This window comes from Taudactylus pleione, unplaced genomic scaffold (genome assembly GCF_031769625.1).
Source record: "Taudactylus pleione unplaced genomic scaffold, aTauple2 ptg000041l, whole genome shotgun sequence".
Taxonomy (NCBI): Eukaryota; Metazoa; Chordata; class Amphibia; order Anura; family Myobatrachidae; genus Taudactylus; species Taudactylus pleione.
The window spans coordinates 32,129,294-32,154,088 of record NW_028284443.1 but is presented as its reverse complement, the minus strand read 5'-3'; positions in this window follow the sequence as shown (position 1 = coordinate 32,154,088).

Genomic DNA, 24,795 nt, shown 5'->3' with positions numbered 1-24,795 from the left:
AAGGGGGACAGGTGGGGGTCCCACCCCTGTGTCATTGGAGCTGAATGATTTGGAAGAGTTGGCACAGGGGTGTGTGCAGGATGTGGAGGTGTTTGGCGTGTCCAACGTGGATACGGACATGCCAGACTTTGCGGCTCCTCATGTTGTCCCAGGTAAATGTTGTGATGTAACCAACTCTGAAATGTTATTGTGACAATATGTAGTTTCTAATGTGACTCTTTTTTCACACAGAGACACAGGCGGATGAGTCTGCTCCAGAGGGGAGCCTTGGCCGCAGAATTTCGGCTGGCTCTGCAGGGGAGGAACCAGTACATCCGGCTGAGGACCCTGCCGAAGCCAGTCCAGGGCAATCACCCTCGCAGGCAGTGGCACTCCTCACAGAACTCATTTTTAAATCGGATAACCATACGGAGATTCTGCAGAGGATGGACGCCAGTCTGCTACGGGTGGCTGAGGCCCTGGAGAAAAATGCTGCGGCCAACGTGACCATTGGTCAGGCCCTGGCTGAAAATACCAGGGCCAACATCCGAATTGCCAATGCCCTGGAGCAGTTCGTTCGCCAGCACATGGTGGAGCCGACCTCCCTTCCTGCCGGAACATCAGGATCCTCCACCTCTGGCACAACAACAGCCATTCCTCCAAATATGCCTAGCCCTGTGCCTAGTCCAGAGGCCACAACATCTGCCTCTGGACAGGCCAGCCAGAGGACATCCCGGACCCGGTCTGGCGCCCACCCTACCCCAGCCAAACGGGGAAAAAACAATGACAGCACTGGCTAATTTGCCCACACTCCTTCTGTGCTTGCCCCATATTCCTTTCTGGCCAAAACTTCCCTCTCCTTTCTTGTGAATTGTTTTTAATTTGTTTGTTTAAGTTGCCCAAACCTTTTAATATGTTTGTCCTAATTATTTGTTATTTGCGTCTAACACTGGCCAAAAAGTGTTTTGGCAAAATGGCCCCGAAAACGTTTAAAATGTGTGTGTAAAATTAAAAATATGAAAAATGAGCTACATTGTATTGTGACATTATTTTATAAATGGTTTACAGTTAATCCTGGCCCACAAGCCAAAAACGACCTCCAAAAAAAGAAAAAAAGGGTTTAAAAAAAAAGGGCTCTTTAAGGAACACTTTAAAATTAAAAAAAGGATGCAAATTCTCCTGGCCAAAGCAAAATGGTAAAATACACACAAACATGATGACATTATTGTTACAATAGCACAAAACCAAAATTACAATACAAAAAACATTCCTACAAATGTACGCTAATTGATTGTGTAATCCTGAAATTAGCAGCTGTGATTTCCACCTGCGTACAGTTTTGTGCTAACCAAAAAAACTCTTTTCAAAACACATTACAAGCTGGTTTGCAATTCAAAGTTGATTGTTTTTCTGACAAGCCGCGATTAATCGATGAAACATCGTGGAGGCCCGGACCGGAGGACAAGGCCATCGCCATTGTGGTCGAGTAATCCACACCCCAAGCTGTGCGAGCAGTTTGAACGGAAAGAGGATCAGCCAGTGACGTATGACTTGGTACGAACACATTTGACGTTCGCATATGAAAATTTATGTACGCCCAAAAAACGCCTCGCCACGCCTGCGTTTTTCCATCTCCATCCCCGTCAACGCCCAAAAACGGCCTGTTCTGTCAATCACATTTGACATGTCACTTCCTGTTCGCAATTTGACAAACGAGACAAAAAAAGCTCGCAATCTGCCTTACGCACATGCGCAGTGGAACACCGGAGCAAGCGTGGTTTCCTAACATCGGAACGCAACGAGCGTACTGATGCTAACGAACGGCTCTGAATGAGGGTCTATATTTACAATGTCTGTTGCTGGGACACAGGCTCCTATAGTATATGAGCCCGTCCCAGTGATGAGGAAGTAAAGTGGTCAATTACACAATCAGTTTAGGTCTGTGTCAGGCTGCCCATGGCCGAGTAAAGGCTAATGGGGAGGAAACTGAAGGATCCCTCTCCAAAGCATTAAGCAATACAGTAGCCAAAAGAATTGAAATGCAAAACATTTTGGGTCCTAATAAATTGGCCACTATCTCAGTCCGAACTGTGACAGTGTCCACCTATTTCTGGGATCAGGATTGTTCAGTTGGGGGGAAAGTATCCAACTTTCCCCCTACATTGGAACAATTCATTCCAACTAGATATCAAAAACACAACTACAGTAGTTGGACTGTCCATTCCAGTCCATTTGACAGCATGTGGGAGCAGTCACCCGATTATTGTATCCCTAGTCAGCTGTACATGCAGCCCTATCTGGGGATAGCGTGAGCGATACCATGCTGCTGAATGCAACTTGGCCCCGCTCCCTTCCCCCCGCCGTCCTTGGCCAGGCCTGCCACAACCGATGTCACTGCCTACACACAACGTCTACTGTGTATGCGGCATTACTCTTAACAGTTGATAATAGATCAATAAAATTAGTTAAGCGCCTTACCCACTGGCATTATATTTGTGCAAGCATCCATGTGACCAAAATGTGCAAGTACAGGATACAAGCAGTATGGAGGTTTATTTAAAAAAATAAATAAAAATCTGGTAATGTGCCTCCCCATATTCTGGGTGTGTGCATCTCCAAATTCTGGGTGTGTACCTCTCCATATTCTGGGAGTGTGCCTCTCCAAATTCTGAGAGAGTGCTTCTCCACTTTCTGGGAGCATCTTTCCACATTCTGGGAGTAAGCCTTTCCACATTCTAGGTGTGTGCCTCTCCACATTCTTGGAGTGTGCCTTTCCAAATTACGGGTTTGTGCCTCTCCGTGTTCTGGGAGTGATCCTCTTCACATTCTGGTAGTGTGCCTCTCCACATTCTGGGTTTGTGCCTCTTCACATTCTGGGAGTGTGCTTCTTCACATTCTGGGAGTGTGCCTCTTCACATTCTGGGAGTGTGCCTCTCCACATTTTGGGTTTGTGCCTCTCCACATTTTGGGTGTGTGCCTCTCCACATTCTAGGAGTGTGCTTCTTCATATTCTGGGAGTGTGCCTCTTCACATCCTGGGAGTGAGCCTCTCCACGTTCTGGGTGTGTACCTCTCCACATTCTGGGAGTGAGTCTCTTTACATTCTGGGAGTGTGCCTCTCCACATTCTGGAAGTGAGCCTCTTCACATTCTGGGAGTGAGCCTTTCCAAATTCTGGGTGTGTACCTCTCCATGTTCTGGGAGTTTGCCTTTCCAAATTACGGGTTTGTGCCTCTCCGCGTATACTGGGAGTGATCTTCTCCACATTCTGGGTTTGTGCCTCTCCACATTCTGGGTTTGTGCCTCTCCATGTTCTGGGAGTGTGCCTCTTCATATTCTGGGAGTGTGCCTCTTCACATTCTGGGAGTGTGCTTCTTCACATTCTGGGAGTGATCCTATTCACATTCTGGGTTTGTGCCTCTTCACATTCTGGGAGTGATCCTATTCACATTCTGGGTTTGTGCCTCCCCATATTCTGGGTGTGTGCATCTCCAAATTCTGGGTGTGTAACTCTCCATATTCTGGGAGTGTGCCTCTCCAAATTCTGAGAGAGTGCTTCTCCACTTTCTGGGAGCGTCTTTCCACATTCTAGGTGTGTGCCTCTCCACATTCTTGGAGTGTGCCTTTCCAAATTACGGGTTTGTGCCTCTCCGTGTTCTGGGAGTGATCCTCTCCACATTCTGGGAGTGTGCCTCTCCACATTCTGGGTTTATGCCTCTTCACATTCTGGGAGTGTGCTTTTCCAAATTCTGGGTTTGTGCCTCTCTACGTTCTGGGAGTGTGCCTCTTCACATTCTGGGAGTGTGCCTCTTCACATTCTGGGAGTGTGCCTCTTCACATTCTGGGAGTGTGCCTCTCCACATTTTGGGTTTGTGCCTCTCCACATTTTGGGTTTGTGTCTCTCCACATTCTGGGAGTGTGCCTCTTCACATTCTGGGAGTGTGCCTCTTCACATTTTGGGAGTGAGCCTCTGCACGTCCTGGGAGTGTGTCTCTCCACATTTTGGGTGTGTGCCTCTCCACGTTCTGGGAGTGTGCCTCTCCACGTTCTGGGAGTGAGTCTCTCCACATTCTGGAAGTGAGCCTCTTTACATTCTGGGAGTGTGCCTTTCCAAATTCTTGGTGTGTACCTCTCTGTGTTCTGGGAGTGAGCCTCTTCACATACCAGGAGTGTGCCTCTTCACATTTTGGATTTGTGTCTCTCCACATTTTGGGTGTGTGCCTCTCCACATTCTGGGAGTGTGCCTCTTCACATTCTGGGACTGTGCCTCTTCACATTCTGGGAGTGTGCATCTCCACATTCTGGGAGTTTGTCTCTCCACATTTTGGGTTTGTGCCTCTCCACATTTTGGGTTTGTGCCTCTCCACATTTTGGGTTTGTGCATCTCCACATTTTGGGTGTGTGCCTCTTCACATTCTGGGAGTGAGACTTTCCAAATTCTGGATGTGTACCTCTCCATGTTCTGGTAGTGTGCCTTTCCAAATTACGGGTTTGTGCCTCTCCGCATTCTGGGAGTGATCCTATTCACATTCTGGGTTTGTGCCTCTTCACATTCTGGGTTTGTGCCTCTCTACATTCTGGGTTTGTGCCTCTCCACATTCTGGGAGTGTGCTTCTCCACATTATGGAAGTGAGCCTCTTCACATTCTGGGAGTGATCCTATTCACATTCTGGGTTTGTGCCTCTTCACATTCTGGGAGTGATCCTATTCACATTCTGGGAGTGTGCCTCTCCACATTCTGGGTTTGTGCCTCTTCACATTCTGGGTTTGTGCCTCTCCACATTTTGGGTGTGTGCCTCTCCACATTCTGAGAGTGTGCCTCTTCACATTCTGGGAGTGTACCTCTTCACATTCTGGGAGTGTGCCTCTCCACATTCTCGGAGTGTGCCTCTTCACATTCTAGGAGTGTGCCTCTCCACATTTTGGGTTTGTGCCTCTCCACGTTCTAGGTGTGAACCTCTGAACATTCTGGGAGTGAGTCTCTCCACATTCTGGGAGTGTGCCTTTCCAAATTCTGGGTGTGTACCTATCCGTGTTCTGGGAGTGAGCCTCTTCACATACCAGGAGTGTTCCATTCCACATTCTGGGAGTGTGCCTCTCCATATTCTGGGAGTGTGCCTCTCCACATTGTGGGAGTGAGCCTCTTCACATTCTGGGAGTGTGCCTCTCCACATTTTGGGTTTGTGCCTCTCCACATTTTGCGTTTGTCCCTCTTCACATTCTGGGTGTGTACCTCTCCACGTTCTAGGAGTGTCTCTTCACATTCTGGGAGTGTGCCTCTCCACATTCTGGAAGTGAGACTTTCCAAATTCTGGGTGTGTAACTCTCCATGTCCTGGGAGTTTGCCTTTCCAAATTACGGGTTTGTGCCTCTCCGCATGTTCTGGGAGTGATCTTCTCCACATTCTGGGTTTGTGCCACTCCACATTCTGGGTTTGTGCCACTCCACATTCTGGGTTTGTGCCTCTCCGTGTTCTGGGAGTGATCCTCTCCACATTCTGGGAGTGTGCCTCTCCACATTCTGGGTTTGTGCCTCTTCACATTCTGGGAGTGTGCTTTTCCAAATTCTGGGTTTGTGCCTCTCTACGTTCTGGGAGTGTGCCTCTTCACATTCTGGGAGTGTGCCTCTTCACATTCTGGGAGTGTGCCTCTTCACATTCTGGGAGTGTGCCTCTCCACATTTTGGGTTTGTGTCTCTCCACATTTTGGGTTTGTGTCTCTCCACATTCTGGGAGTGTGCCTCTTCACATTCTGGGAGTGTGCCTCTTCACATTTTGGGAGTGAGCCTCTGCACGTCCTGGGAGTGTGTCTCTCCACATTTTGGGTGTGTGCCTCTCCACGTTCTGGGAGTGTGCCTCTCCACATTCTGGGAGTGAGTCTCTCCACATTCTGGAAGTGAGCCTCTTTACATTCTGGGAGTGTGCCTTTCCAAATTCTTGGTGTGTACCTCTCTGTGTTCTGGGAGTGAGCCTCTTCACATACCAGGAGTGTGCCTCTTCACATTTTGGATTTGTGCCTCTCCACATTTTGGGTGTGTGCCTCTCCACATTCTGGGAGTGTGCCTCTTCACATTCTGGGACTGTGCCTCTTCACATTCTGGGAGTGTGCATCTCCACATTCTGGGAGTTTGTCTCTCCACATTTTGGGTTTGTGCCTCTCCACATTTTGGGTTTGTGCCTCTCCACATTTTGGGTTTGTGCATCTCCACATTTTGGGTGTGTGCCTCTTCACATTCTGGGAGTGAGACTTTCCAAATTCTGGATGTGTACCTCTCCATGTTCTGGTAGTGTGCCTTTCCAAATTACGGGTTTGTGCCTCTCCGCATTCTGGGAGTGATCCTATTCACATTCTGGGTTTGTGCCTCTTCACATTCTGGGTTTGTGCCTCTCTACATTCTGGGTTTGTGCCTCTCCACATTCTGGGAGTGTGCTTCTCCACATTATGGAAGTGAGCCTCTTCACATTCTGGGAGTGATCCTATTCACATTCTGGGTTTGTGCCTCTTCACATTCTGGGAGTGATCCTATTCACATTCTGGGAGTGTGCCTCTCCACATTCTGGGTTTGTGCCTCTTCACATTCTGGGTTTGTGCCTCTCCACATTCTGGGTTTGTGCCTCTTCACATTCTGGGTTTGTGCCTCTCCACATTTTGGGTGTGTGCCTCTCCACATTCTGAGTGTGCCTCTTCACATTCTGGGAGTGTACCTCTTCACATTCTGGGAGTGTGCCTCTCCACATTTTGGGTTTGTGCCTCTCCACGTTCTAGGTGTGAACCTCTGAACATTCTGGGAGTGAGTCTCTCCACATTCTGGGAGTGTGCCTTTCCAAATTCTGGGTGTGTACCTATCCGTGTTCTGGGAGTGAGCCTCTTCACATACCAGGAGTGTTCCATTCCACATTCTGGGAGTGTGCCTCTCCATATTCTGGGAGTGTGCCTCTCCACATTGTGGGAGTGAGCCTCTTCACATTCTGGGAGTGTGCCTCTCCACATTTTGGGTTTGTGCCTCTCCACATTTTGCGTTTGTCCCTCTTCACATTCTGGGTGTGTACCTCTCCACGTTCTAGGAGTGTCTCTTCACATTCTGGGAGTGTGCCTCTCCACATTCTGGAAGTGAGACTTTCCAAATTCTGGGTGTGTAACTCTCCATGTCCTGGGAGTTTGCCTTTCCAAATTACGGGTTTGTGCCTCTCCGCATGTTCTGGGAGTGATCTTCTCCACATTCTGGGTTTGTGCCACTCCACATTCTGGGTTTGTGCCACTCCACATTCTGGGTTTGTGCCTCTCCATGTTCTGGGAGTGTGTCTCTTCACATTCTGGGAGTGTGCCTCTCCATGTTCTGGGAGTGTGCCTCTTCACATTCTGGGAGTGTGAATCTTCACATTCTGGGAGTGTGCCTCTTCACACTCTGGAAGTGATCCTATTCACATGCTGGGTTTGTGCCTCTTCACATTCTGGGAATGATCCTATTCACATTCTTGGTTTGTGCCTCTCCAAATTCTGGGTGTGTACCTCTCCGTGTTCTGGGAGTGAGCTTCTTCACATACCAGGAGTGTGCTTCTCCACATTCTGGGAGTGTGCCTCTCCACATTCTGGGAGTGAGCCTCTTCACATTCAGGGAGTGTGCCTCTCTACATTTTGGGTTTGTGCCTCTCCACATTTTGGGTGTGTGCCTCTCCACATTCTGGGAGTGTGCCTCTTCACATTCTGGGAGTGAGACTTTCCAAATTCTGGGTGTGTACCTCTCCATGTTCTGGTAGTGTGCCTTTCCAAATTACGGGTTTGTGCCTCTCCGCATTCTGGGAGTGATCCTATTCACATTCTGGGTTTGTGTCTCTTCACATTCTGGGTTTGTGCCTCTCTACATTCTGGGTTTGTGCCTCTCCACATTCTGGGAGTGAGACTTTCCAAATTCTGGGTGTGTAACTCTCCATGTCCTGGGAGTTTGCCTTTCCAAATTACGGGTTTGTGCCTCTCCGCATGTTCTGGGAGTGATCTTCTCCACATTCTGGGTTTGTGCCACTCCACATTCTGGGTTTGTGCCACTCCACATTCTGGGTTTGTGCCTCTCCATGTTCTGGGAGTGTGTCTCTTCACATTCTGGGAGTGTGCCTCTCCATGTTCTGGGAGTGTGCCTCTTCACATTCTGGGAGTGTGAATCTTCACATTCTGGGAGTGTGCCTCTTCACACTCTGGAAGTGATCCTATTCACATGCTGGGTTTGTGCCTCTTCACATTCTGGGAATGATCCTATTCACATTCTTGGTTTGTGCCTCTCCAAATTCTGGGTGTGTACCTCTCCGTGTTCTGGGAGTGAGCTTCTTCACATACCAGGAGTGTGCTTCTCCACATTCTGGGAGTGTGCCTCTCCACATTCTGGGAGTGAGCCTCTTCACATTCAGGGAGTGTGCCTCTCTACATTTTGGGTTTGTGCCTCTCCACATTTTGGGTGTGTGCCTCTCCACATTCTGGGAGTGTGCCTCTTCACATTCTGGGAGTGAGACTTTCCAAATTCTGGGTGTGTACCTCTCCATGTTCTGGTAGTGTGCCTTTCCAAATTACGGGTTTGTGCCTCTCCGCATTCTGGGAGTGATCCTATTCACATTCTGGGTTTGTGTCTCTTCACATTCTGGGTTTGTGCCTCTCTACATTCTGGGTTTGTGCCTCTCCACATTCTGGGAGTGTGCCTCTCCACATTATGGAAGTGAGCCTCTTCACATTCTTGGAGTGATCCTATTCACATTCTGGGTTTGTGCCTCTTCACATTCTGGGAGTGATCCTATTCACATTCTGGGAGTGTGCCTCTCCACATTCTGGGTTTGTGCCTCTTCACATTCTGGGTTTGTGCCTCTCCACATTTTGGGTTTGTGCCTCTTCACATTCTGGGAATGATCCTATTCACATTCTTGGTTTGTGCCTCTCCAAATTCTGGGTGTGTACCTCTCCGTGTTCTGGGAGTGAGCCTCTTCACATACCAGGAGTGTGCTTCTCCACATCCTGGGAGTGTGCCTCTCCACATTCTGGGAGTGAGCCTCTTCACATTCTGGGAGTGTGCCTCTCTACATTTTGGGTTTGTGCCTCTCCACATTTTGGGTGTGCGCCTCTCCACATTCTGGGAGTGTGCCTCTCCACATTATGGGAGTGAGACTTTCCAAATTCTGGGTGTGTACCTCTCCATGTTCTGGCAGTGTGCCTTTCCAAATTACGGGTTTGTGCCTCTCCGCATTCTGGGAGTGATCCTATTCACATTCTGGGTTTGTGCCTCTTCACATTCTGGGTTTGTGCCTCTCTACATTCTGGGTTTGTGCCTCTCCACATTCTGGGAGTGTGCTTCTCCACATTATGGAAGTGAGCCTCTTCACATTCTGGGAGTGATCCTATTCACATTCTGGGTTTGTGCCTCTTCACATTCTGGGAGTGATCCTATTCACATTCTGGGAGTGTGCCTCTCCACATTCTGGGTTTGTGCCTCTTCACATTCTGGGTTTGTGCCTCTCCACATTTTGGGTGTGTGCCTCTCCACATTCTGAGAGTGTGCCTCTTCACATTCTGGGAGTGTACCTCTTCACATTCTGGGAGTGTGCCTCTCCACATTCTCGGAGTGTGCCTCTTCACATTCTAGGAGTGTGCCTCTCCACATTTTGGGTTTGTGCCTCTCCACGTTCTAGGTGTGAACCTCTGAACATTCTGGGAGTGAGTTTCTCCACATTCTGGGAGTGTGCCTTTCCAAATTCTGGGTGTGTACCTATCCGTGTTCTGGGAGTGAGCCTCTTCACATACCAGGAGTGTTCCATTCCACATTCTGGGAGTGTGCCTCTCCATATTCTGGGAGTGTGCCTCTCCACATTGTGGGAGTGAGCCTCTTCACATTCTGGGAGTGTGCCTCTCCACATTTTGGGTTTGTGCCTCTCCACATTTTGCGTTTGTCCCTCTTCACATTCTGGGTGTGTACCTCTCCACGTTCTAGGAGTGTCTCTTCACATTCTGGGAGTGTGCCTCTCCACATTCTGGAAGTGAGACTTTCCAAATTCTGGGTGTGTAACTCTCCATGTCCTGGGAGTTTGCCTTTCCAAATTACGGGTTTGTGCCTCTCCGCATGTTCTGGGAGTGATCTTCTCCACATTCTGGGTTTGTGCCACTCCACATTCTGGGTTTGTGCCACTCCACATTCTGGGTTTGTGCCTCTCCATGTTCTGGGAGTGTGTCTCTTCACATTCTGGGAGTGTGCCTCTCCATGTTCTGGGTGTGTGCCTCTTCACATTCTGGGAGTGTGAATCTTCACATTCTGGGAGTGTGCCTCTTCACACTCTGGGAGTGATCCTATTCACATGCTGGGTTTGTGCCTCTTCACATTCTGGGAGTGAGCTTCTTCACATACCAGGAGTGTGCTTCTCCACATTCTGGGAGTGTGCCTCTCCACATTCTGGGAGTGAGCCTCTTCACATTCTGGGAGTGTGCCTCTCTACATTTTGGGTTTGTGCCTCTCCACATTTTGGGTGTGTGCCTCTCCACATTCTGGGAGTGTGCCTCTTCACATTCTGGGAGTGAGACTTTCCAAATTCTGGGTGTGTACCTTTCCATGTTCTGGTAGTGTGCCTTTCCAAATTACGGGTTTGTGCCTCTCCGCATTCTGGGAGTGATCCTATTCACATTCTGGGTTTGTGTCTCTTCACATTCTGGGTTTGTGCCTCTCTACATTCTGGGTTTGTGCCTCTCCACATTCTGGGAGTGTGCCTCTCCACATTTGGAAGTGAGCCTCTTCACATTCTTGGAGTGATCCTATTCACATTCTGGGTTTGTGCCTCTTCACATTCTGGGAGTGATCCTATTCACATTCTGGGAGTGTGCCTCTCCACATTCTGGGTTTGTGCCTCTTCACATTCTGGGTTTGTGCCTCTCCACATTTTGGGTTTGTGCCTCTTCACATTCTGGGAATGATCCTATTCACATTCTTGGTTTGTGCCTCTCCAAATTCTGGGTGTGTACCTCTCCGTGTTCTGGGAGTGAGCCTCTTCACATACCAGGAGTGTGCTTCTCCACATTCTGGGAGTGTGCCTCTCCACATTCTGGGAGTGAGCCTCTTCACATTCTGGGAGTGTGCCTCTCTACATTTTGGGTTTGTGCCTCTCCACATTTTGGGTGTGTGCCTCTCCACATTCTGGGAGTGTGCCTCTCCACATTATGGGAGTGAGACTTTCCAAATTCTGGGTGTGTACCTCTCCATGTTCTGGCAGTGTGCCTTTCCAAATTACGGGTTTGTGCCTCTCCGCATTCTGGGAGGGATCCTATTCACATTCTGGGTTTGTGCCTCTTCACATTCTGGGTTTGTGCCTCTCTACATTCTGGGTTTGTGCCTCTCCACATTCTGGGAGTGTGCTTCTCCACATTATGGAAGTGAGCCTCTTCACATTCTGGGAGTGATCCTATTCACATTCTGGGTTTGTGCCTCTTCACATTCTGGGAGTGATCCTATTCACATTCTGGGAGTGTGCCTCTCCACATTCTGGGTTTGTGCCTCTTCACATTCTGGGTTTGTGCCTCCACATTTTGGGTGTGTGCCTCTCCACATTCTGGGAGTGTGCCTCTTCACATTCTGGGAGTGTACCTCTTCACATTCTGGGAGTGTGCCTCTCCACATTCTCTGAGTGTGCCTCTTCACATTCTAGGAGTGTGCCTCTCCACATTTTGGGTTTGTACCTCTCCACATTTTGGGTGTGTGCCTCTCCACATTCTGGGAGTGTGCCTCTCCACATTCTGGGAGTGTGCCTCTTGACATTCTGGGAGTGTGCCTCTTGACATTCTGGGAGTGTGCCTCTCCACATTCTGGAAGTGTGCCTCTTTACATTCTGGGAGTGTGCCTCTCCACATTTTGGGTTTGTGCCTCTCCACCTTTTGGGTGTGTGCCTCTCCAAACTCTGGGAGTGAGCCTCTCCACGTTCTAGGTGTGTACCTCTCCACATTCTGGGAGTGAGTCTCTCCACATTCTGGGAGTGTGCCTTTCCAAATTCTGTGTGTGTACCTATCCGTGTTCTGGGAGTGAGCCTCTTCACATACCAGGAGTGTTCCATTCCACATTCTGGGAGTGTGCCTCTCCATATTCTGGGAGTGTGCCTCTCCACATTGTGGGAGTGAGCCTCTTCACATTCTGGGAGTGTGCCTCTCCACATTTTGGGTTTGTGCCTCTCCACATTTTGCGTTTGTCCCTCTTCACATTCTGGGTGTGTACCTCTCCACGTTCTAGGAGAGTCTCTTCACATTCTGGGAGTGTGCCTCTCCACATTCTGGAAGTGAGACTTTCCAAATTCTGGGTGTGTAACTCTCCATGTCCTGGGAGTTTGCCTTTCCAAATTACGGGTTTGTGCCTCTCCGCATGTTCTGGGAGTGATCTTCTCCACATTCTGGGTTTGTGCCACTCCATATTCTGGGTTTGTGCCTCTCCACATTCTGGGTTTGTGCCTCTCCATGTTCTGGGAGTGTGTCTCTTCACATTCTGGGAGTGTGCCTCTTCCCACTCTGGGAGTGATCCTATTCACATTCTGGGTTTGTGCCTCTTCACATTCTGGGAATGATCCTATTCACATTCTTGGTTTGTGCCTCTCCAAATTCTGGGTGTGTACCTCTCCGTGTTCTGGGAGTGAGCCTCTTCACATACCAGGAGTGTGCCTCTCCACATTCTGGGAGTGAGCCTCTTCACATTCTGGGAGTGTGCCTCTCTACATTTTGGGTTTGTGCCTCTCCACATTTTGGGTATGTCCCTCTCCACATTCTGGGTGTGTACCTCTCAACGTTCTGGGAGTGAGTCTCTTCACATTCTGGGAGTGTGCCTCTTCACATTCTGGGAGTGTGCCTTTCCACATTTTGGGTTTGTGCCTCTCCACATTTTGGGTTTGTGCCTCTCCACATTCTGGGAGTGTGCCTCTTCACATTCTGGGAGTGTGCCTCTTCACATTCTGGGAGTGAGCCTCTTCACATTCTGGGAGTGAGCCTCTTCACATTCTGGGAGTGTGCCTCTTCACATTCTGGGAGTGAGCCTCTTCACATTCTGGGAGTGAGCCTCTTCACATTCTGGGAGTGAGCCTCTTGACATTCTGGGAGTGAGCCTCTTCACATTCTCGGAGTGAGCCTCTCCACGTTCTGGGAGTGTGTCTCTCCACGTTTGGGTTTGTCCCTCTCCACATTTTGGGTGTGCCTCTCCACATTCTGGGAGTGAGCCTCTCCACGTTCTGGGAGTGTGTCTCTCCACATTTTGGGTTTGTGCCTCTCCACATTTTGGGTGTGTGCCTCTCCACATTCTGGGAGTGAGCCTCTCCACGTTCTAGGTGTGTACCTCTCCACGTTGTGTTAGTGAGTCTCTCCACATTCTGGAAGTGAGCCTCTTTACATTCTGGGAGTGTGCCTTTCCAAATTCTGGGTGTGTACCTCTCCGTTTTCTGGGAGTGAGCCTCTTCACATACCAGGAGTGTGCCTCTTCACATTTTGGGTTTGTGCCTTTCCAAATTACGGGTTTGTGCCTCTCCGTGTTCTGGGAGTGATCCTCTCCACATTCTGGGAGTGTGCCTCTCCACATTCTGGGTTTGTGCCTCTCCACATTCTTGGAGTGTGCCTTTCCAAATTACGGGTTTGTGCCTCTCCGTGTTCTGGGAGTGATCCTCTCCACATTCTGGGAGTGTGCCTCTCCACATTCTGGGTTTGTGCCTCTTCACATTCTGGGAGTATGCTTTTCCAAATTCTGGGTTTGTGCCTCTCTACGTTCTGGGAGTGTGCCTCTTCACATTCTGGCAGTGTGCCTCTTCACATTCTGGGAGTGTGCCTCTTCACATTCTGGGAGTGTGCCTCTCCACATTTTGGGTGTGTCCCTCTCCACAGTCTGGGTGTGTGCCTCTCTACGTTCTGGGAGTGTGCCTCTTCACATTCTGGCAGTGTGCCTCTTCACATTCTGGGAGTGTGCCTCTTCACATTCTGGGAGTGTGCCTCTCCACATTTTGGGTTTGTGCCTCTCCACATTTTGGGTTTGTGTCTCTCCACATTCTGGGAGTGTGCCTCTTCACATTCTGGGAGTGTGCCTCTTCACATTTTGGGAGTGAGCCTCTGCACGTCCTGGGAGTGTGTCTCTCCACATTTTGGGTGTGTGCCTCTCCACGTTCTGGGAGTGTGCCTCTCCACGTTCTGGGAGTGAGTCTCTCCACATTCTGGAAGTGAGCCTCTTTACATTCTGGGAGTGTGCCTTTCCAAATTCTTGGTGTGTACCTCTCTGTGTTCTGGGAGTGAGCCTCTTCACATTTTGGATTTGTGCCTCTCCACATTTTGGGTGTGTGCCTCTCCACATTCTGGGAGTGTGCCTCTTCACATTCTGGGACTGTGCCTCTTCACATTCTGGGAGTGTGCCTCTTCACATTCTGGGAGTTTGTCTCTCCACATTTTGGGTTTGTGCCTCTCCACATTTTGGGTTTGTGCCTCTCCACATTTTGGGTTTGTGCATCTCCACATTTTGGGTGTGTGCCTCTCCACATTCTGGGAGTGTGCCTCTTCACATTCTGGGAGTGAGACTTTCCAAATTCTGGATGTGTACCTCTCCATGTTCTGGTAGTGTGCCTTTCCAAATTACGGGTTTGTGCCTCTCCGCATTCTGGGAGTGATCCTATTCACATTCTGGGTTTGTGCCTCTTCACATTCTGGGTTTGTGCCTCTCTACATTCTGGGTTTGTGCCTCTCCACATTCTGGGAGTGTGCTTCTCCACATTATGGAAGTGAGCCTCTTCACATTCTGGGAGTGATCCTATTCACATTCTGGGTTTGTGCCTCTTCACATTCTGGGAGTGATCCTATTCACATTCTGGGAGTGTGCCTCTCCACATTCTGGGTTTGTGCCTCTTCACATTCTGGGTTTGTGCCTCTCCACATTTTGGGTGTGTGCCTCTCAACATTCTGAGAGTGTGCCTCTCCACATTTTGGGTTTGTGCCTCTCCACGTTTTGGGTGTGTGCCTCTCCAAACTCTGGGAGTGAGCCTCTCCACGTTCTAGGTGTGAACCTCTGAACATTCTGGGAGTGAGTCTCTCCACATTCTGGGAGTGTGCCTTTCCAAATTCTGGGTGTGTACCTATCCGTGTTCTGGGAGTGAGCCTCTTCACATACCAGGAGTGTTCCATTCCACATTCTGGGAGTGTGCCTCTCCATATTCTGGGAGTGTGCCTCTCCACATTGTGGGAGTGAGCCTCTTCACATTCTGGGAGTGTGCCTGTCCACATTTTGGGTTTGTGCCTCTCCACATTTTGCGTTTGTCCCTCTTCACATTCTGGGTGTGTACCTCTCCATGTTCTAGGAGTGTCTCTTCACATTCTGGGAGTGTGCCTCTCCACATTCTGCAAGTGAGACTTTCCAAATTCTGGGTGTGTAACTCTCCATGTCCTGGGAGTTTGCCTTTCCAAATTACGGGTTTGTGCCTCTCCGCATGTTCTGGGAGTGATCTTCTCCACATTCTGGGTTTGTGCCACTCGACATTCTGGGTTTGTGCCTCTCCACATTATGGGTTTGTGCCTCTCCATTTTCTGGGAGTGTGTCTCTTCACATTCTGGGAGTGTGCCTCTTCACATTCTGGGAGTGTGCCTCTTCACATTCTGGGAGTGTGAATCTTCACATTCTGGGAGTGTGCCTCTTCACACTCTGGGAGTGATCCTATTCACATGCTGGGTTTGTGCCTCTTCACATTCTGGGAATGATCCTATTCACATTCTTGGTTTGTGCCTCTCCAAATTCTGGGTGAGTACCTCTCCGTGTTCTGGGAGTGAGCTTCTTCACATACCAGGCGTGTGCTTCTCCACATTCTGGGAGTGTGCCTCTCCACATTCTGGGAGTGAGCCTCTTCACATTCTGGGAGTGTGCCTCTCTACATTTTGGGTTTGTGCCTCTCCACATTTTGGGTGTGTGCCTCTCCACATTCTGGGAGTGTGCCTCTTCACATTCTGGGAGTGAGACTTTCCAAATTCTGGGTGTGTACCTCTCCATGTTCTGGTAGTGTGCCTTTCCAAATTACGGGTTTGTGCCTCTCCGCATTCTGGGAGTGATACTATTCACATTCTGGGTTTGTGTCTCTTCACATTCTGGGTTTGTGCCTCTCCACATTCTGGGAGTGTGCCTCTCCACATTATGGAAGTGAGCCTCTTCACATTCTTGGAGTGATCCTATTCACATTCTGGGTTTGTGCCTCTTCACATTCTGGGAGTGATCCTATTCACATTCTGGGAGTGTGCCTCTCCACATTCTGGGTTTGTGCCTCTTCACATTCTGGGTTTGTGCCTCTCCACATTTTGGGTTTGTGCCTCTTCACATTCTGGGAATGATCCTATTCACATTCTTGGTTTGTGCCTCTCCAAATTCTGGGTGTGTACCTCTCCGTGTTCTGGGAGTGAGCCTCTTCACATACCAGGAGTGTGCTTCTCCACATTCTGGGAGTGTGCCTCTCCACATTCTGGGAGTGAGCCTCTTCACATTCTGGGAGTGTGCCTCTCTACATTTTGGGTTTGTGCCTCTCCACATTTTGGGTGTGTGCCTCTCCACATTCTGGGAGTGTGCCTCTCCACATTCTGGGAGTGAGACTTTCCAAATTCTGGGTGTGTACCTCTCCATGTTCTGGCAGTGTGCCTTTCCAAATTACGGGTTTGTGCCTCTCCGCATTCTGGGAGTGATCCTATTCACATTCTGGGTTTGTGCCTCTTCACATTCTGGGTTTGTGCCTCTCTACATTCTGGGTTTGTGCCTCTCCACATTCTGGGAGTGTGCTTCTCCACATTATGGAAGTGAGCCTCTTCACATTCTGGGAGTGATCCTATTCACATTCTGGGTTTGTGCCTCTTCACATTCTGGGAGTGATCCTATTCACATTCTGGGAGTGTGCCTCTCCACATTCTGGGTTTGTGCCTCTTCACATTCTGGGTTTGTGCCTCCACATTTTGGGTGTGTGCCTCACCACATTCTGGGAGTGTGCCTCTTCACATTCTGGGAGTGTACCTCTTCACATTCTGGGAGTGTGCCTCTCCACATTCTCGGAGTGTGCCTCTTCACATTCTAGGAGTGTGCCTCTCCACATTTTGGGTTTGTACCTCTCCACATTTTGGGTGTGTGCCTCTCCACATTCTGGGAGTGTGCCTCTCCACATTCTGGGAGTGTGCCTCTTGACATTCTGGGAGTGTGCCTCTCCACGTTCTGGAAGTGTGCCTCTTTACATTCTGGGAGTGTGCTTCTCCACATTTTGGGTTTGTGCCTCTCCACCTTTTGGGTGTGTGCCTCTCCAAACTCTGGGAGTGAGCCTCTCCACGTTCTAGGTGTGTACCTCTCCACATTCTGGGAGTGAGTCTCTCCTCATTCTGGGAGTGTGCCTTTCCAAATTCTGTGTGTGTACCTATCCGTGTTCTGGGAGTGAGCCTCTTCACATACCAGGAGTGTTCCATTCCACATTCTGGGAGTGTGCCTCTCCATATTCTGGGAGTGTGCCTCTCCACATTGTGGGAGTGAGCCTCTTCACATTCTGGGAGTGTGCCTCTCCACATTTTGGGTTTGTGCCTCTCCACATTTTGCGTTTGTCCCTCTTCACATTCTGGGTGTGTACCTCTCCACGTTCTAGGAGTGTCTCTTCACATTCTGGGAGTGTGCCTCTCCACATTCTGGAAGTGAGACTTTCCAAATTCTGGGTGTGTAACTCTCCATGTCCTGGGAGTTTGCCTTTCCAAATTACGGGTTTGTGCCTCTCCGCATGTTCTGGGAGTGATCTTCTCCACATTCTGGGTTTGTGCCACTCCACATTCTGGGTTTGTGCCTCTCCACATTCTGGGTTTGTGCCTCTCCATGTTCTGGGAGTGTGTCTCTTCACATTCTGGGAGTGTGAATCTTCACATTCTGGGAGTGCGCCTCTTCACACTCTGGGAGTGATCCTATTCACATTCTGGGTTTGTGCCTCTTCACATTCTGGGAATGATCCTATTCACATTCTTGGTTTGTGCCTCTCCAAATTCTGGGTGTGTACCTCTCCGTGTTCTGGGAGTGAGCCTCTTCACATACCAGGAGTGTGCCTCTCCACATTCTGGGAGTGAGCCTCTTCACATTCTGGGAGTGTGCCTCTCTACATTTTGGGTTTGTGCCTCTCCACATTTTGGGTATGTCCCTCTCCACATTCTGGGTGTGTACCTCTCAACGTTCTGGGAGTGAGTCTCTTCACATTCTGGGAGTGTGCCTCTTCACATTCTGGGAGTGTGCCTTTCCACATTTTGGGTTTGTGCCTCTCCACATTTTGGGTTTGTGCCTCTCCACATTCTGGGAGTGTGCCTCTTCACATTCTGGGAGTGTGCCTCTTCACATTCTGGGAGTGAGCCTCTTCACATTCTGGGAGTGAGCCTCTTCACATTCTGGGAGTGTGCCTCTTCACATTCTGGGAGTGAGCCTCTTCACATTCTGGGAGTGAGCCTCTTCACATTCTGGGAGTGAGCCTCTTGACATTCTGGGAGTGAGCCTCTTCACATTCTCGGAGTGAGCCTCTCCACGTTCTGGGAGTGTGTCTCTCCACATTTTGGGTTTGTCCCTCTCCACATTTTGGGTGTGCCTCTCCACATTCTGGGAGTGAGCCTCTCCACGTTCTGGGAGTGTGTCTCTCCACATTTTGGGTTTGTGCCTCTCCACATTTTGGGTGTGTGCCTCTCCACATTCTGGGAGTGAGCCTCTCCACGTTCTAGGTGTGTACCTCTCCACGTTGTGTTAGTGAGTCTCTCCACATTCTGGAAGTGAGCCTCTTTACATTCTGGGAGTGTGCCTTTCCAAATTCTGGGTGTGTACCTCTCCGTTTTCTGGGAGTGAGCCTCTTCACATACCAGGAGTGTGCCTCTTCACATTTTGGGTTTGTGCCTCTCCACATTTTGGGTTTGTGCCTCTCCACATTCTGGGAGTGTGCCTCTTCACATTCTGGGAGTGAGCCTCTTCACATTCTGGGAGTGAGCCTCTTCACATTCTTGGAGTGTGCCTCTCCACATTTTGGGTTTGTGCCTCTCCACATTCTGGGAGTGAGCCTCCCCATGTTCTAAGTGTGTGCCTCTCCACATTCTGGGTTTGTGCCTCTCCACATTTTGGGTGTGTGCCTCTCCACGTTCTGGAAGTGTGCCTCTCCACATTTTGGGTTTGTGCCTCTCCACATTTTGGGTGTGTGCCTCTCCACATTCTGGGAGTGTGCCTCTCCATGTTCTAGGTGTGTACCTCTCCACGTTCTGGGAGTGAGTATCTCCACATTCTGGAAGTGAGCCTCTTCACATTCTGGGAGTGTGCCTTTCCAAATTCTGGGTGTGTACCTCTCCGTGTTCTGGGAGTGAGCCTCTTCACATACCAGGAGTGTGCCTCTCCACATTGTTGGAGTGTGCCTCTCCACATTCTGGGAGTGAGCCTCTTCACATTCTGGGAGTGTGCCTCTCTACATTTTGGGTTTGTGCCTCTCCACATTTTGGGTATGTCCCTCTCCACATTCTGGGTGTGTACCTCTCAACGTTCTGGGAGTGAGTCTCTTCACATTCTGGGAGTGTGCCTCTTCACATTCTGGGAGTGTGCCTTTCCACATTTTGGGTTTGTGCCTCTCCACATTTTGGGTTTGTGCCTCTCCACATTCTGGGAGTGTGCCTCTTCACATTCTGGGAGTGAGCCTCTTCACATTCTGGGAGTGAGCCTCTTCACATTCTGGGAGTGTGCCTCTTCACATTCTGGGAGTGAGCCTCTTCACATTCTGGGAGTGAGCCTCTTCACATTCTGGGAGTGAGCCTCTTGACATTCTGGGAGTGAGCCTCTTCACATTCTCGGAGTGAGCCTCTCCACGTTCTGGGAGTGTGTCTCTCCACGTTTTGGGTTTGTCCCTCTCCACATTTTGGGTGTGCCTCTCCACATTCTGGGAGTGAGCCTCTCCACGTTCTGGGAGTGTGTCTCTCCACATTTTGGGTTTGTGCCTCTCCACATTTTGGGTGTGTGCCTCTCCACATTCTGGGAGTGAGCCTCTCCACGTTCTAGGTGTGTACCTCTCCACGTTGTGTTAGTGAGTCTCTCCACATTCTGGAAGTGAGCCTCTTTACATTCTGGGAGTGTGCCTTTCCAAATTCTGGGTGTGTACCTCTCCGTTTTCTGGGAGTGAGCCTCTTCACATACCAGGAGTGTGCCTCTTCACATTTTGGGTTTGTGCCTTTCCAAATTACGGGTTTGTGCCTCTCCGTGTTCTGGGAGTGATCCTCTCCACATTCTGGGAGTGTGCCTCTCCACATTCTGGGTTTGTGCCTCTCCACATTCTTGGAGTGTGCCTTTCCAAATTACGGGTTTGTGCCTCTCCGTGTTCTGGGAGTGATCCTCTCCACATTCTGGGAGTGTGCCTCTCCACATTCTGGGTTTGTGCCTCTTCACATTCTGGGAGTATGCTTTTCCAAATTCTGGGTTTGTGCCTCTCTACGTTCTGGGAGTGTGCCTCTTCACATTCTGGCAGTGTGCCTCTTCACATTCTGGGAGTGTGCCTCTTCACATTCTGGGAGTGTGCCTCTCCACATTTTGGGTTTGTGCCTCTCCACATTTTGGGTTTGTGTCTCTCCACATTCTGGGAGTGTGCCTCTTCACATTCTGGGAGTGTGCCTCTTCACATTTTGGGAGTGAGCCTCTGCACGTCCTGGGAGTGTGTCTCTCCACATTTTGGGTGTGTGCCTCTCCACGTTCTGGGAGTGTGCCTCTCCACGTTCTGGGAGTGAGTCTCTCCACATTCTGGAAGTGAGCCTCTTTACATTCTGGGAGTGTGCCTTTCCAAATTCTTGGTGTGTACCTCTCTGTGTTCTGGGAGTGAGCCTCTTCACATTTTGGATTTGTGCCTCTCCACATTTTGGGTGTGTGCCTCTCCACATTCTGGGAGTGTGCCTCTTCACATTCTGGGACTGTGCCTCTTCACATTCTGGGAGTGTGCCTCTTCACATTCTGGGAGTTTGTCTCTCCACATTTTGGGTTTGTGCCTCTCCACATTTTGGGTTTGTGCCTCTCCACATTTTGGGTTTGTGCATCTCCACATTTTGGGTGTGTGCCTCTCCACATTCTGGGAGTGTGCCTCTTCACATTCTGGGAGTGAGACTTTCCAAATTCTGGATGTGTACCTCTCCATGTTCTGGTAGTGTGCCTTTCCAAATTACGGGTTTGTGCCTCTCCGCATTCTGGGAGTGATCCTATCCACATTCTGGGTTTGTGCCTCTTCACATTCTGGGTTTGTGCCTCTCTACATTCTGGGTTTGTGCCTCTCCACATTCTGGGAGTGTGCTTCTCCACATTATGGAAGTGAGCCTCTTCACATTCTGGGAGTGATCCTATTCACATTCTGGGTTTGTGCCTCTTCACATTCTGGGAGTGATCCTATTCACATTCTGGGAGTGTGCCTCTCCACATTCTGGGTTTGTGCCTCTTCACATTCTGGGTTTGTGCCTCTCCACATTTTGGGTGTGTGCCTCTCAACATTCTGAGAGTGTGCCTCTCCACATTTTGGGTTTGTGCCTCTCCATGTTTTGGGTGTGTGCCTCTCCAAACTCTGGGAGTGAGCCTCTCCACGTTCTAGGTGTGAACCTCTGAACATTCTGGGAGTGAGTCTCTCCACATTCTGGGAGTGTGCCTTTCCAAATTCTGGGTGTGTACCTATCCGTGTTCTGGGAGTGAGCCTCTTCACATACCAGGAGTGTTCCATTCCACATTCTGGGAGTGTGCCTCTCCATATTCTGGGAGTGTGCCTCTCCACATTGTGGGAGTGAGCCTCTTCACATTCTGGGAGTGTGCCTGTCCACATTTTGGGTTTGTGCCTCTCCACATTTTGCGTTTGTCCCTCTTCACATTCTGGGTGTGTACCTCTCCACGTTCTAGGAGTGTCTCTTCACATTCTGGGAGTGTGCCTCTCCACATTCTGCAAGTGAGACTTTCCAAATTCTGGGTGTGTAACTCTCCATGTCCTGGGAGTTTGCCTTTCCAAATTACGGGTTTGTGCCTCTCCGCATGTTCTGGGAGTGATCTTCTCCACATTCTGGGTTTGTGCCACTCCACATTCTGGGTTTGTGCCTCTCCACATTCTGGGTTTGTGCCTCTCCATTTTCTGGGAGTGTGTCTCTTCACATTCTGGGAGTGTGCCTCTTCACATTCTGGGAGTGTGCCTCTTCACATTCTGGGAGTGTGAATCTTCACATTCTGGGAGTGTGCCTCTTCACACTCTGGGAGTGATCCTATTCACATGCTGGGTTTGTGCCTCTTCACATTCTGGGAATGATCCTATTCACATTCTTGGTTTGTGCCTCTCCAAATTCTGGGTGTGTACCTCTCCGTGTTCTGGGAGTGAGCTTCTTCACATACCAGGAGTGTGCTTCTCCACATTCTGGGAGTGTGCCTCTCCACATTCTGGGAGTGAGCCTCTTCACATTCTGGGAGTGTGCCTCTCTACATTTTGGGTTTGTGCCTCTCCACATTTTGGGTGTGTGCCTCTCCACATTCTGGGAGTGTGCCTCTTCACATTCTGGGAGTGAGACTTTCCAAATTCTGGGTGTGTACCTCTCCATGTTCTGGTAGTGTGCCTTTCCAAATTACGGGTTTGTGCAGCTCCGCATTCTGGGAGTGATCCTATTCACATTCTGGGTTTGTGTCTCTTCACATTCTGGGTTTGTGCCTCTCCACATTCTGGGAGTGTGCCTCTCCACATTATGGAAGTGAGCCTCTTCACATTCTTGGAGTGATCCTATTCACATTCTGGGTTTGTGCCTCTTCACATTCTGGGAGTGATCCTATTCACATTCTGGGAGTGTGCCTCTCCACATTCTGGGTTTGTGCCTCTTCACATTCTGGGTTTGTGCCTCTCCACATTTTGGGTTTGTGCCTCTTCACATTCTGGGAATGATCCTATTCACATTCTTGGTTTGTGCCTCTCCAAATTCTGGGTGTGTACCTCTCCGTGTTCTGGGAGTGAGCCTCTTCACATACCAGGAGTGTGCTTCTCCACATTCTGGGAGTGTGCCTCTCCACATTCTGGGAGTGAGCCTCTTCACATTCTGGGAGTGTGCCTCTCTACATTTTGGGTTTGTGCCTCTCCACATTTTGGGTGTGTGCCTCTCCACATTCTGGGAGTGTGCCTCTCCACATTCTGGGAGTGAGACTTTCCAAATTCTGGGTGTGTACCTCTCCATGTTCTGGCAGTGTGCCTTTCCAAATTACGGGTTTGTGCCTCTCCGCATTCTGGGAGTGATCCTATTCACATTCTGGGTTTGTGCCTCTTCACATTCTGGGTTTGTGCCTCTCTACATTCTGGGTTTGTGCCTCTCCACATTCTGGGAGTGTGCTTCTCCACATTATGGAAGTGAGCCTCTTCACATTCTGGGAGTGATCCTATTCACATTCTGGGTTTGTGCCTCTTCACATTCTGGGAGTGATCCTATTCACATTCTGGGAGTGTGCCTCTCCACATTCTGGGTTTGTGCCTCTTCACATTCTGGGTTTGTGCCTCCACATTTTGGGTGTGTGACTCTCCACATTCTGGGAGTGTGCCTCTTCACATTCTGGGAGTGTACCTCTTCACATTCTGGGAGTGTGCCTCTCCACATTCTCGGAGTGTGCCTCTTCACATTCTAGGAGTGTGCCTCTCCACATTTTGGGTTTGTACCTCTCCACATTTTGGGTGTGTGCCTCTCCACATTCTGGGAGTGTGCCTCTCTACATTCTTGGAGTGTGCCTCTTGACATTCTGGGAGTGTGCCTCTCCACGTTCTGGAAGTGTGCCTCTTTACATTCTGGGAGTGTGCTTCTCCACATTTTGGGTTTGTGCCTCTCCACCTTTTGGGTGTGTGCCTCTCCAAACTCTGGGAGTGAGCCTCTCCACGTTCTAGGTGTGTACCTCTCCACATTCTGGGAGTGAGTCTCTCCACATTCTGGGAGTGTGCCTTTCCAAATTCTGTGTGTGTACCTATCCGTGTTCTGGGAGTGAGCCTCTTCACATACCAGGAGTGTTCCATTCCACATTCTGGGAGTGTGCCTCTCCATATTCTGGGAGTGTGCCTCTCCACATTGTGGGAGTGAGCCTCTTCACATTCTGGGAGTGTGCCTCTCCACATTTTGGGTTTGTGCCTCTCCACATTTTGCGTTTGTCCCTCTTCACATTCTGGGTGTGTACCTCTCCACGTTCTAGGAGTGTCTCTTCACATTCTGGGAGTGTGCCTCTCCACATTCTGGAAGTGAGACTTTCCAAATTCTGGGTGTGTAACTCTCCATGTCCTGGGAGTTTGCCTTTCCAAATTACGGGTTTGTGCCTCTCCGCATGTTCTGGGAGTGATCTTCTCCACATTCTGGGTTTGTGCCACTCCACATTCTGGGTTTGTGCCTCTCCACATTCTGGGTTTGTGCCTCTCCATGTTCTGGGAGTGTGTCTCTTCACATTCTGGGAGTGTGAATCTTCACATTCTGGGAGTGCGCCTCTTCACACTCTGGGAGTGATCCTATTCACATTCTGGGTTTGTGCCTCTTCACATTCTGGGAATGATCCTATTCACATTCTTGGTTTGTGCCTCTCCAAATTCTGGGTGTGTACCTCTCCGTGTTCTGGGAGTGAGCCTCTTCACATACCAGGAGTGTGCCTCTCCACATTCTGGGAGTGAGCCTCTTCACATTCTGGGAGTGTGCCTCTCTACATTTTGGGTTTGTGCCTCTCCACATTTTGGGTATGTCCCTCTCCACATTCTGGGTGTGTACCTCTCAACGTTCTGGGAGTGAGTCTCTTCACATTCTGGGAGTGTGCCTCTTCACATTCTGGGAGTGTGCCTT